The 13,693-nt window shown below is 41.9% G+C and overlaps 1 protein-coding gene across 3 annotated transcripts in view; it reads right to left on the bottom strand.

The window, feature by feature from the left end:
* Positions 1-13,693, bottom strand: part of SH3D19 (SH3 domain containing 19) — a 187,731-nt gene that overhangs the window by 160,099 nt on the left and 13,939 nt on the right. The gene's annotated exons all lie outside the window — the stretch shown is intronic.

The following is a 13,693-nucleotide window of genomic DNA, read 5'->3' as shown; positions in this document are numbered from 1 at the left end:
AAAACAATTGTGCATACAAATTAAAAAGCTATTAGAAAGGCAGGGATCGTAAGAGTATTTGGGATGGCAAAGGCAAAGTTTCAAGGACTTATAACAAGGACCTGTTTCCTGCCCACACCTGCTTCTCACCTGGGCTCATTTCTCCCCTCCGCTACCTTCCTATGCTCCTCTTTCTTTTTTTTTTAATATTTATTTTTTAGTTGTAGTTGGATAAATACACTTATTTTCATTTATTTGTATGTGATGCACAGGATCGAACCCAGGGCCTTACACATGTGAGGCGAGCGCTCTACCACTGATCCACAACCTCAGCCCCCTATGCTTCTCTTTCTGACCCCCGTCTCCCCCTCAACCTTTAACAAGGGGCCTAACATAAACACATATATGTAGCCCAGCTCTGAATGCTTCTGAATTTTTTGCTTTTTAAAATACCACTGTGGGGCTGGGGCTACGGCTCAATGGTAGAGCGCTTGCCTAGCACGTGTGAGGCACTGGGTTCGAGTCTCAGCATGGAATATAAATAAGCAAAATGAGCGTCCACTGACAACTAAAAAAATATTTTAAAAAAAAATCAATGTGGCCAGTCGTGGTGGCACACGCCTGTAATCCCAGCAGCTCAGGAGGCTGAGGAAGGAAGATCATGAGTTCAAAGCCAGCCTCAGCAATTTATCAAGGCTCTAAGCAACTCAGGGAAACCCTGCCTCTAAATTAAAAAAAAAAAAAAAAAAGCAGGGGTGTGTGCTGGAGATTGGCTTGGTGGTTAAGTGCCCCTGGGTTCAATCCCCAGTACCAAATAAATAAATAAGTGAATACCAATGTGAACTTCTATTAAAATTAGATAAATCTCTGGAGGTATTGGATGTCAACAACTTGGACCCATCCAGGTTGTTAATATCACTCCTATAATAAAGTACTTTAAGCGCTTAGAATGAAGAAAAGATTATGATGCATGATCGGCATTTTTTTTTAAATACACTCAATGAGTTTTTCCCTTTTTTTTTTTAAAGAGAGAGAACTTTAATATTTATTTATTTATTTTTGTTTTCGGCGGACACAACATCTTTGTTTGTATGTGGTGCTGAGGATCGAACCTGAGCCGCACGAACCTGCCGCACGCATGCCAGGTGAGTGCGCTACCGCTTGAGCCACATCCCCAACCCCGCATGATCGGCATTTTATAAACAATCACATGGCCTGCCCTATCCCCTTGTGTGTTTAGGCCGCCAAGAATGCAGGGCTAAGTTTTGTACTTGACTGCTCATTATTTTTATCCTTGATTTTCTGCTACTATTCCATTCATATACCTTCAAGTCATCAACTCATCCTGTATTTCTCATTTGACTTATTACATCCATGTTTTTTGTAGGAAGTCAATTTTCAAAAGCAATTTTTTTGACAAATAAATACATTTAATAGGAAGCGAGGGCGACAGGGAAACAAAATCCTTGCCAATCCTGAAGCTCACCTTGCATCTAAATGGCCACCAGGGCCTCTGACTGACACCCCTGTCCTTCTCATGCCTAAAGCTCCACCCAACTCCATTTATTCCCCACAGCATTCAGACCAGGGTTTTAAAAATAAAAATACTTTTTGTCTCTTTCTCCCCTTTTCTCCCTGCTTATAGCCCTTCAAAGGTATCCTGCTGCTCACAGAATAAGGATGAAATCCTCACAGTCTACAAAGCCCTGCGAGGTCTGACCCCAGCCTGTTCTCCTGCCCCATGGGGCATGGCTCTCCTGTTCTCTGTGCTTACTTGTCCTCAAATGCTCTAAGTACCCTCTCAGCCTCAGACTCTGACATCATCTGTTCCCTCTCCCCTGTAGCCCTTGCCTAATTATTCTTCCTGTGCCTTCAGATTCTTAATTCACCCATTATTTTCTCAAAGCTATCCCTGGCTCTCCTGATCAGAGCAGCCCCAATGTGCTCAACACTCCTGTGATCTCACATTGGTGTGCGTGGTTCTCTACTGAACGCATGTCTGTCTTACCAAAATGTAAGGTGCGCAAGAGGAAGAATTTTTGTTTTTATCCACCATTGTATCCCAGTCTCAGTAAATACTCACTGAATGAATGAATGAATAATAAACATCCAATTAACTTGCTTGTATCCCCAAAACACACTATGTGAACCTGGGTACTTTGCTTACTGAGATAACCCAGACCTGACGTAAGTCTTACACAAAATAGGGTTTTTTTTAATAAAAATTTATTTGTATCATTTTTTTAGTTGTTGATGGGCACAATATTTTATTTATTTATTTATTCATATGTGGTGCTGAGGATCGAACCCAGTGCCTCATATGGGCTAGGCAAGCTCTCTACCACTGAGCTACACCCCCAGCCCCACAGAGGTTTTCAAATATTAATTAAATAGAAGGATGAAAGGAGGAAAGAATGTTCCAGCACAGTTCTCTTCCTCACTCCTCTCCAGCCATAAGGAAAATAGGAGAGAAAGATCACTCAAAGCAGGCAAACGGAGAGGCTTCTCATAGGTCAGAACAAAAGCTAAGCAAGCACTGGAATGAGACAGAGGGCCAAGCAACGTGGGAGCCCAGGGAACACAAGAAATGAGGAGCAAGAAAGGAAAGCTGAAGGGAAAGACAGACCGAGCAAGAACAAGAGAAGAAGAGCTGGGCATTGCGGCACACACCTGTAATCCCAGCAACTCAGGAGACTGAGGCAGGAGGATCACAAGTTCAAATCCAGCCTAGGCAATGTAGTGAGACCCTCAGCAACTTAGGAAAACTATCTCAAAATTTAAAAATAAAATCTTTTAAAAAATTGTAAAGGGGGGCTGGGGATGTGGCTCAAGCAGTAGCGCACTCGCCTGGCATGCCTGCGGCCCGGGTTCGATCCTCAGCACCACATACCAACAAAGATGTTGTGTCCGCCGAGAACTAAAAAATAAATATTAAAAATTCTCTCTCTCTCTCTCTCTCTCTCTCTCTCTCTCACACTCTCTCCTCTCTCACTCTCTCTTTAAAAAAAAAATTGTAAAGGGCTAGGAATGTAGCTCAGTATCTTTTTTTTTTTTTTTTTTTTTTGGAGAACCAGAGAAGCACAACTAGGCAGAGAATGCACACAAGGATATGAGCCACAGCCACGCAGCAAAGAGGGCATAAAGAAGGTCAAGAAAACCAAATACCCCTTCCTATCACTCCTCTAGGTTCTTAGGTCAAAATGGGAAGCAACCATTCTACAGCATAATATCCACCCAAATTTTTCTCATGAACCAAGAATGGAAACTTCATACTTTGGAGGGACCAGCCTCAAAGTGGAAAGAAAGGGATATCAAGAGAAATAGAACCTTACAGTGTTCTGGCCACTACTGGTTGGCTGGACCAGAGATGGAAACCTGCCCTAACAGCTGCCCCAGGCACTGGAGCAGTTAGCCCAGGGTCTCACCCAAGAGATGCATTCAGTACTTAACACACAACACCCCATCCCACCCAGGGAGGTCGGAATGTGAGTCCTACAGAATGTACTGCGCATGCACCAGGGTCAGGTGCCCACTAGGAACAGGCACCAGTCAAGGCACCAAGATACAGGAGTACCTAGAGCACACCCAGCCCGCCCTCCAGGGACGCAGATTCCAGGGGAGAGGGAGGCGGCACAAAATGTAAAAGAAACAGATTCTCAAGTTTTGGGGAATGATATTGGCCAAATTATATTGTTATGTGGTGTGCAGGTATGACTATTATATATAATTATAATACACCAATGGAAAAATGTGGAATGAGAGAGGAAAAAATAAAAAGAAGCACATGCTCTCAGGTTATGTACAAGAAAGCCTGATAGAGAAGAGTAAAACTGAAAAGGCAGGTCACAGGATCAGGGAGCAGGACTCCACCTCTGATAGGGTGGGGGAGCATGCTAGCATGTGTGGCGGGGAACAGGGAGGTCCTGGCGGCTGGAATGCTGGGAGCAAGTGCAAGAGGTTGGAACTCAGACCAGGTGAATCATATCTCACTACAACTATGTTTTAACAATGAAAAGGGGCAGGGGCCAGGTCCTGCAGAGCCTAAGCCTCAGGAAGGCCTCTGAATTTTATTCTCAGTGAGATGAGAAGCCACTGAGAGCAGGGGAAGAATGTAAGACAGAAGAGCAAAGAATCCTGCACCCGGCTCATGTGGTGCAGACAGGCCAGGAGGGGGCTGCCATGGTGGAGAGGGCAGTTAGGTGGGAGCAGAGTCTGCAAAGCAGCAGAGACAATCACACACCAGGCACTGAGGTGGAGCTGAGCAAAACACTCAGACACTGCTGTATCCTGAACATCGGGAAGTCTCCGTGAGGCCAAGCACTGGTTTTCGTCTCCACATTCCTTCTCTGTCCCACCTGTGCATAAAGGCCCCACTTACCAAAGTGATAAGAGAAAAGCCCAAGCCCAAGGTCTTTACCCTCTATTTCTTCACTAAGACACCTGCCTTCTTGGTTTCCTCCTTCTTATCCAGAGCAATATTCTCAATATTCCACCTCCAGGCCTCATCCTCTACAACAGAATACACCACAACACACTTATTTCTGTCCACTGCTTAGGAAAGGAAGCAGTAAGTATCTGAAAAACATTAAAAGCACCACAGGAAATTTTTTCTTTAATTAGAGCTGGGATGGAGCTGGGTGGTAGACCACTTGCCTGGCATGTGCGAGGCCTTGGATTCAATCCCCAGACTGGTAAGAATACATCTAGATACTGTGGGGAGCAGCAGCCACTTATCACATAAATAATATGGCATATGAATTATGCCTCATTAAAACTATTTTTTATAAAAATAAACAGGGAAGTTTATCTCCTGCTAAAATTAAATAACTTGTGTGTGACGCATTCAGGGCTCTCTGAAGATATCCTTAATAATACTTGTGATTGTATTTTTTTTAAATATATACTTTTTTGGTTGTAGATGGACACAATGCCTTTATTTTATTTGTTTATTTTTATGTGGGGCTGGGGATTGAACCCGGTGCCTCACCATGCTAGGCAAGCGCTCTGCCGCTGAGCCACAACCCAGGCCCATTGTGATTGTATTTCAAAATAAGGGTCATATTAGTTATATATTTTCTGTTCCAATTGCTAAAACACAAATGGAAATCTGGACTAAAATACAAGATATAGCAAATGTTAATACTTTACTGGAGGAAAAATAATCAATGAACATTTGAATTCATAAAACTAAAATGTCAGTGCTTACTAATTTTGTACTAATTAATTTAGTCAATGACACCAAAACTGACCAAATGATGAAGAAGTAAATGGGGACATCTTTATACTACTTGGGGCGGGGAGACTGGTGCTCAGTGTAGAATTACTGTCTTTAAAAAAATCAATTTCGGGCTGGGGATGTGGCTCAAGTGGTAGCGCACTCGCCTGGCATGCGTGCGGCCCGGGTTCGATCCTCAGCACCACATACAAACAAAGATGTTGTGCCCGCCGAAAACTAAAAAATAAATATTAAAATTCTCTCACTCTCTCTCTCTCTCACTCTCTCTCTTTAAAAAAAATCAATTTCAATTTGCAGAATTCTTTACTTCTTGAAATATTTCATCTTCACATGCTTTCCACTGCCTCATGTCTTGAAAACTTTTAATTAAAGAGGAATTTTAACAATTAAAAGCTGCTAAAAATCCAATAAGCGATTTTTTCCCTAAAAGTAGGAAAAACTTGTACATTTAGTTATTTCCAGATCTTCTCTTTATAACAAATAGACTATTTCAAGGAATGGCCCTTTTCCCCCCTTTATTTCTCTAAGCTGTGAAGTCACTCAAAAAATGTGGGACATTACAGAAAAAGGAATCAGGATAATAGACGGTGGAAGCTCTATTTCGATATTATCTCAACAGTGGGTATTTCATCTTTTCATGTGCTTTGTTTTATTCGAAGGCTGCCTCCGTCTCCTCACCAAATCGGACTAAGCATAGTGTATCTGCATACCAGAAATCAACCACGTAAGAGCTTTTTAAAATGTGTTCCTTCTCCAGGAAAAGGAGGCGAGAAGTCATTCAAAATAACCAGATCCAATTAATTTTATTATCTTATCAATAATTGAGAAGAAACATTTCCTATCAGAAGAACAAAAGGGATTGAAATCGTTAATGGAGATCCTAATTGCCTTTCTGGATAATTATGCTCAGCCAACCCAAATTCTCTCCACAGTGTCTACGGCCGTGGAAGCCTTTACCTCCCATCTCCCCGTGGTTGAAATGAAGTAACTTGCCATCTGATCCTGTAGCCCCTTGGGTGCCACACGGCCCTGTACTATAATTAACTCTGAACACCCAAGAGTGAAAGGAAGAGGGTGGGAGAGCCCAAGGCCCCAGAATGCTAAAACAGGGTGCTTCTGATGGAAACTGGTAAGACTGCATTACCCTCTATTTCTTCACTAAGACACCTGCCTGTTGGGCAGCAGCAGCCAGAGAACATTTTGATCAGATTGGGATACAGGACTCCATGGAGGGTGTGTGCTGGTGGGAGTGGGTGTGATGAGATAAGAGGACGGGAAAAATAAAGAGAAATTATTTCAAGAATGACTCCCACGTAACTCACTTAATCACAGCAGTGCCATTAAACGAAATGAGGAAAGAATCAGGAGGAAGAGATTTGCCAGGCTGAAAAATAGCCCCCTTAAAGATGTCCCGTCCTAATCCCCAGAATTTGTGAGTGTTACTGTACACAGGAAAGGGGTTTTGGTTAAGTATGATGAAGTGAGTATCTTCTGAGGGGAGATGATCCTGGATTATGGGGTGGGCCCCATGTAACCACAAAGGCTTCTTCCTAGAGCTAAGCAGGAGGACTGGAGTCAGAGACACTCATGAGACTATGCAGAAGATACACGGATGCAGAAGGAAGAAAAGAGGAGTGCAGATGTTTGCTTTGAAGACGAAGCAAGAGACCATGAGCCAAGGAATACCGCTGGCTTCTAGAAGCTAAGGGGCAAAAACATGGATTCACTCTCAGGTCTGTAAGATGGAACGGAACCCTGCCCACCCACCCAGAAAGCCCAGAGACACTGACCTCCAGAACTATAGGATAATAAACCCATGTTGTTTTAAGTCACTAAATTTGTAGTTAAGTTGTTATAACAGCAATAGGAAACTAATATGGACATTAGATTTCAGAGGCCTATCGAAGTAGGTATGTTGGCTGGGCAGTCACATTCAGAAGAGAGAGCAGAGGGAGAGAAATGAGAACCTGTTTGAATTATGGACCTTCCTCTCCAAACCCACCTGAACAACCCACTCCACGAAAGCACTCATGCACTTTCACAAGATTTTTCCTTGAATTTCCAAGACATTCAAGAACCACCATATTCACAGAACCCCCAGACCAATATAAGTAATGACAAAGCAGCCTGTCCTATGCTGCCTCCTTAAGAAGCAGGAAATCAGATAACTTTTCACTTGGGGGAGGGGAAAAAGTTAAAAAACAAACCTTTTCCTAAATTATGCTTATTAAAAGAAAATCAAAATGTCACAGAAACCCTTAATCACAGAAAGTTTAAATTCATCATATGACTGTGTGTTCCTCAATGTCTCACTTCATGCTGAAGGATTTGGTCAATATACCCCTGATTATTTCTAAAGGTTTAATATTTAAACATTGCCTATTATTTTTTAAATTAAACTTGCTTTTTAAAATTAATGATAACAGAAAGCTGTGACTGCAACAATTGCAAAGCTTCAGAATTCAGGATTAATTTTATTTTATACTCCATAATACTAGGCTAGATTTAAAAAAAAAAAAAAAAGAGGAGGATAGTAGTTGGTTGATCAAAGAAATTTTGTGTCAATGAATTTTAAATAATGAAAACATTTTGGCCTTAAAATTTAAAATTACTGGAGCATCTTCAAAGGCAAGTATTTGGATTTTAGAGAAATCTCTTGTCCCCCTAGGAGATCCATGGAGTGATTTTTAAATCTGAAACAGAGGGCTAACATAAAAGGCCTCTGAGAGACAGGACCACAAGCAAGAGGAAAATGCACTGTGGTTCACATTTTTTGTTCAGAGTCTAACCCAGACCAATGAACAACTAGTTCTGAAATGGACATAGTTTAAACTTCTAAAAACAGGTTACAGCGAAAGTAAAACTTTTCTTTTGGTGGTGCTAAGGATTGAATCCCTGGCCTTCTGCATGCCAGGCAAGCACTCTACCAACTGAGTTATATCCCCAGCTGAGAAAGTAAAACTAAAACCATGTTAACATAGCTTTGCATTTGTCTTGCTTTTTCAGGGGGAGGGAGAGGGTACTGGGGATTAAACCCAGGATTACTTTAGCACTGAGCTACATTCCCAATCCCTTCCTTCCTCCCTTCCTCCTTCCATCCTTATTTATTTATTTGAGTCAAGGTCTCACTAATTGCTGAGGGTCTCGCTATAAGTTGCCAAGGCTGGCCTCCTGCCTCAGACTCCAGAGTCTCTAGGATTACAGGATTATAGACCACCATGCCCAACAACCTAGCTTTCTTTAGAGCCCAGCAGCTACCATCAGGCTTAGCCAAACCCTCCCAAGAAGGACCAATCTATTGAGCATCAGGATGGAAGCTCAATAGACTGGACTATCACAATCAGACTATCACAATCAGCTTTGCTCAACTACCTGCTACTAAGTCGTTTGAGTCTTTACAAGCAAGAAATAAATACCTACCAAATATTGAGCCATAAAATAATGCTCTAGAAAAACATTTCTGGATTATATTTTTACAGACATGAAAATAAGCTCAACAGGACAAAACTGGAAACACTCAGAAAAATATAAAGGGAATAAACATGGCCATGTTGAGAATTTGAGCTTTAGAGGAAGCAGACAATGAAAAAGCAGCAGGTACACATGGCATGATTAGTTTGCATTTTAGAAAATTCAGTTGAGTGGTGGTCCAGGAATGGATTAGAGAAGTAAGTTAGGAGTCAGAAAATGACAAAAGATGCCTGGACCGCGATGGTGGCAACGAAAATGGAGAGAAGAGGACAGGGTTGAGCTCTGCAGAAGGCAGGTTCAACAGAATCTGGTCACAGTGTGGGAGAAAGCTGTGCCTTCACCAGGTCTCTGGCTTGGTATCATTCAGTGAGACAGAGAACCAGTGTAGAGTGGGAAATTAAAGTTACAGACATCAAGACTCTGCAAAAAAGAAATCCCAAAACATACTGTATTCTTACATTGAGCATTAAGTAAACAAGTTGAAAAAACTAGAATATATTCCAAAAGCTCACTGGCCAATTTATTGGCTGTAGGGGAGTCATAAAGAACAACACACAAGGAATTCCAAAACCAGGGTTTTGCCAAGAGTTTCAAACTTCTCAAACTAGCACATCTTTAAAAGGTGGCTGTGGGAGATTGTTTAGTGAGTGATTTCGCTGCTGTGACTAAAGGACTCACCCAGAACAATTGTAAAGGAGAAAAGGTTTATTCCCCAGCCTCACAGGTCTCCATCCACAGACAGCAGGCTCCATTCCTTGGGGCTCATGGTGAGGCTGAACATCACCGCAATCAGGAAACAGAGTCTCCACTCTCCAGATATAAAATCTAAACCCCAAAGCCACGCCCCCAGTGAACCACTTCCTCTAGCCACACCCCACCAGCCTCCTTACCACCCAGTTAATCCTATCAGAGATTAATCACTGATCAGGCTAAGGCTATATATAACCAATTATTTCTCCTCCAAACCTTCGTGCATTGTTTCACATGTGAAGTTTTGGGGGACACCTCACATCCAAACCATAACAGAGATAATACTCACTTTTTCATTGTCTGCTTCCTCTAAAGCTCAATTCTCAACATGGCCATGTAAAAGGGTTAACCATCCACTCTAGGTACCAAGTAACTTGCAGGGTACCTGAAGAATACTACCACCCTGAGCCATTGACATCAGGTAAGCCAAAGAAACATGGGTAGAACTGACCTACGAGACTTCTGAGAGGAAGTTTTAAATACTGGCACATGGCTTTTTTGTCCACTGCTCCTCTTCCCAGTTAGGGATTGATCCTGCAGCCAAGAAATAGCTCACCAGTTGAATAAGACACTGAGCTCTAGAAGTTGTAACCACAGCACTGATGACAAAATATGACAGCTGTCTAACAAATAAGAATATGTAATTTAGTGCTGTTTCCCTTCTTCAAGTTGAAGTTTTCTGATGATTTACTAAGAAGCAACCCAACAGAAAAAAAATAATAGTCGACTCTCATTCCCCAAACCTAGAACGAAGAATTTTGAACCCAAAACCTCATTGCAAGGACTCAGCAAACTTTTCCTGGAAAAGGACTGAGAGGAAGTATTTTAGACCTACTGCCAAATAGACTGTTGCAACTACTCTGCTGAGGCAGAACAAAAGTAATTATAGACATGATGTTAATAAATGAGTATGGCTGTGTTTCAATAAAGCTTTATTTATAAACAGGCATGGGATGGGACCTGAGTCTAAGTCCTTCACACTGTCAGTGGAGAATATGAGAGATGAAATCAAGGCCATTTAGCTGGCCATTTAATGGGAGGCTAAGCATTTAGAATTAATGTCTTAGCTGGGCATGGTGGCCCGTTCCTGTAATCCCAGCAGCCCAGGAGGCCGTGACAAGGAGGATCACGAGTTCAAAGCCAGCCTCGGCAAAAGCAAGGCACTAAGCAACTCAGTGAGACCCTGTCTCTAAATTAAAAAAAAAAAAAAAAAAAATAGAATGCATGTCTTTTGAATCCAATCCTCTAGATCAGGTTCTGTTGTGTCAGAAGATGAAAATGAAACACAAATGAAAAATAAAGCAGAGAATGCTAAGGGTAGGCTCTCATTATGTTAAACAATTTGGTTTTAAATGAGAATTTGCTTCTTGAATGATTATATAGCTTTCAGGAAAACAAGTAAATATCATAAAACCAAACACATCAGCAAATGATAAATTAGCAGTATTTTGAAAAATGATCTTCAGAGGAAGCACAATTATATGCTCCATTCCTACCATCATTTCCTTGAACAGCTTATCAATCATTTCTTTTATCAACAGGACAGTATTTGCAATAATCATTACAGTAACTCATCTTAGGGGAAAATAGGTTTTTAAAAATACCATAATGAGCCACAAATACTATACTAGTCCAGCAGGCGATGATGACTTCTCATGGTGTTGTTCTGTTAGTGGGTTTTTTTGTTTTGTTTCTTGCTGGGTATCAAATTCAGGATCGCAAGTTCAAAGCCAGCCTCAGCTACTCAGCAAGACCCTGTCTCTAGATAAAATATAAAAAAAGGGCTGGGAAAAGCATCTCTGAGCCTGCAGAGTAGTCAATATGAGCAAAGCTCACCCTCTCGAGCTGAAAAGATTTATGGACAAGAAGTTATCGTTGAAATTAAATGGTGGCAGACATGTTCAAGGAATACTGCGGGGATCTGATCCCTTCATGAATCTTGTAATAGGTGAATGTGTGGAGATGGCAACTAGTGGACAACAGAACAATATTGGAATGGTGTAATATGAGGAAACAGTATCATCATGTTAGAAGTATAAATAACGGGTAGAGAGCTTCCCTAGCAAGCGCTGAGGTCCCAGGTTTGATCCCCAGCATCCCACACACAAGAAAGCAGAACAAACTTCATTCACAAAGAACTGTAATCATTTGTTCTGACCTGCCTGGTGGCTCCCGAGAAGTCCAGCAAAAAGACTGTACTCTCTCAGGGCTAAAGTGGAGAGCGGGAGAGTATTTGCTGAAAATATTTACCAACTAACAAATAAATACATTATTTACTGTTACATGAGGATAACAGTTGATAAGTAAAAGACTAATCCAAAAGACTGGTAGGAAGGCTAGTGAGCAAAATGCTTTGGGGAATAAGAGTTTTGAAAAGTCCCCATATATTCCTAGGAATCCAGAAGGCCAACTGCCTTCCCAGAATAGGCCCTGACTCAGAGAAGACCTGAGAAAGGCCCTCAGCTCTCACCTCACTGACCACCAGGCCCCCTACAGCAAGGCCACCTACAGCAGAGCTCATCTGCAAAGACTGGGAGGTTCCTTTTAGTTCTAGACACTGAAGGAAAACACTTGTCTCATCACTGGCTACCCACTAAACAAATGAAACAAACTTCAGTATCACACATGACAAATACAGACTTTACAAAACTAGTTTAGAAAAGTTAACAAGCAGTAAATGACTATCACTATAACATGCAGCGATAACAAACCCTAGGAAGGGAGAACCATCTGATTTCGTCTGATTAGCCACGTGTTAATATTCAAAATGTCTGATTTTCAACAAAAATTCATGAGGTATGCAAAGAAACAAGAGGCAGTGCCCCCACAAGAAAGAAGTAATCTATATAAATTGTCCTTCTGGAAGCCCAGACACTGGACTTACTAGATAAATACTTTAAACCGGCTATTTTTAAAATGTTCAAAGCACTAAAGACACTGTTAAATAGAATAAAAAGATAAGCTGAAGATAAACTAGAAGAAAATATTTCCAAATCCAATTCTTCATTATCTTCATTAAACATTCACTGGAGTCCTATGAGGTGATCAGTACCAAATTACATTAATAAGGCTTATAAAAATCCCTGCATTCAAGGAGCGACTGAAAGATTTGTTCTAACCATTATAAGTGCTCGTCATTCTATTCAACAGTAATGACAATAGAATTCAGGTTTGACACTAAACGTTCAGCCCCTTTCCTGGAGACGCTGTCACATGTGATGTTAGCGACACCTGACTTATAACTCACATTTATGCCCTACATCCCACGCGTCACTAACCTGGGGAACTGGTCCTCAGAAAATTCTTTTCTTTCTTGCCCAGATTGGTCTGTGATTCCTAGGTTTAAGAGATGCCCCCGCCTCAGGCTCCCAAGCAGCTGCAACTACAGGTGTGCGCCACCTCAGAAACACACTCACGCTCCTGCACAATTCAGGGCATTTGAAAAATGGTGGCTGCTGCAATCAATCTTAATGACCACTCTTTCCAGTGTCTCCCTCCTTATGTAAAAATTGGCTGCTTGTTTTTTTTTTTTTTTTTTTTTTTGGCTAAATATCCAAATACACATCTTAACTTTATTTATTTATTTTTATGTGGTGCTGAGGATCGAACCCACGGCCTCTCAGGTGCCAGGCGAGGACTCTACTGCTGAGCCACAACCTCAGCCCCACATTTCAACTTTAAAATGCAATTTCGGGCTGGGGATGTGGCTGGGGATGGCGCTCACCTGGCATGCGCGGGGCACTGGGTTCGATCCTCAGCACCACATAAAAATAAAATAAAGATGTTGTGTCCACCGAAAACTGAAAAATAAATATAAAAAAAATAAAATAAAATGCAATTCCATGGATACTCAAGGGGGAAGAGCCCCTGTGCCTGTACTTCTGGGGCTGCTGGAAGGCGAGTTGGGGAACCCGTGCAGTGGGCTGCGTCCACCCCATCCTTCCCCACAGCCAGGTGGTGGCTGGGAAAGAGCCTGAGCTCAGGAGTTGAGGCCCCATTGAGCTGCTTTGCAGTCGCACGCAAGAACATCTCCAAGGGAAGCTGTTGCAAAGGCTCCAGGCGCTGGACTTGACATTCACCTAGTACCAGGCAGCCCCAAACCTAGCACGTCTGTATTGATGGCACCAAGTGGCAAACATCTAAAACCTTTGGAACTCACATAAAAGTAAAATGTTAAGTGCTATCCTGGGAGAGCATATTCTTCCTTCTCAACAGGGTGAGCCATGGGCAGAGTAGGAATTTACTTTTCAACCTTTT

Source organism: Spermophilus citellus (assembly GCF_964194105.1).
Source record: "Spermophilus citellus genome assembly, chromosome: 8".
Lineage (NCBI taxonomy): Eukaryota > Metazoa > Chordata > Mammalia > Rodentia > Sciuridae > Spermophilus > Spermophilus citellus.
Note: the sequence above shows the minus strand (reverse complement) of the source record. Positions and strands in the feature narration are given on the sequence as shown.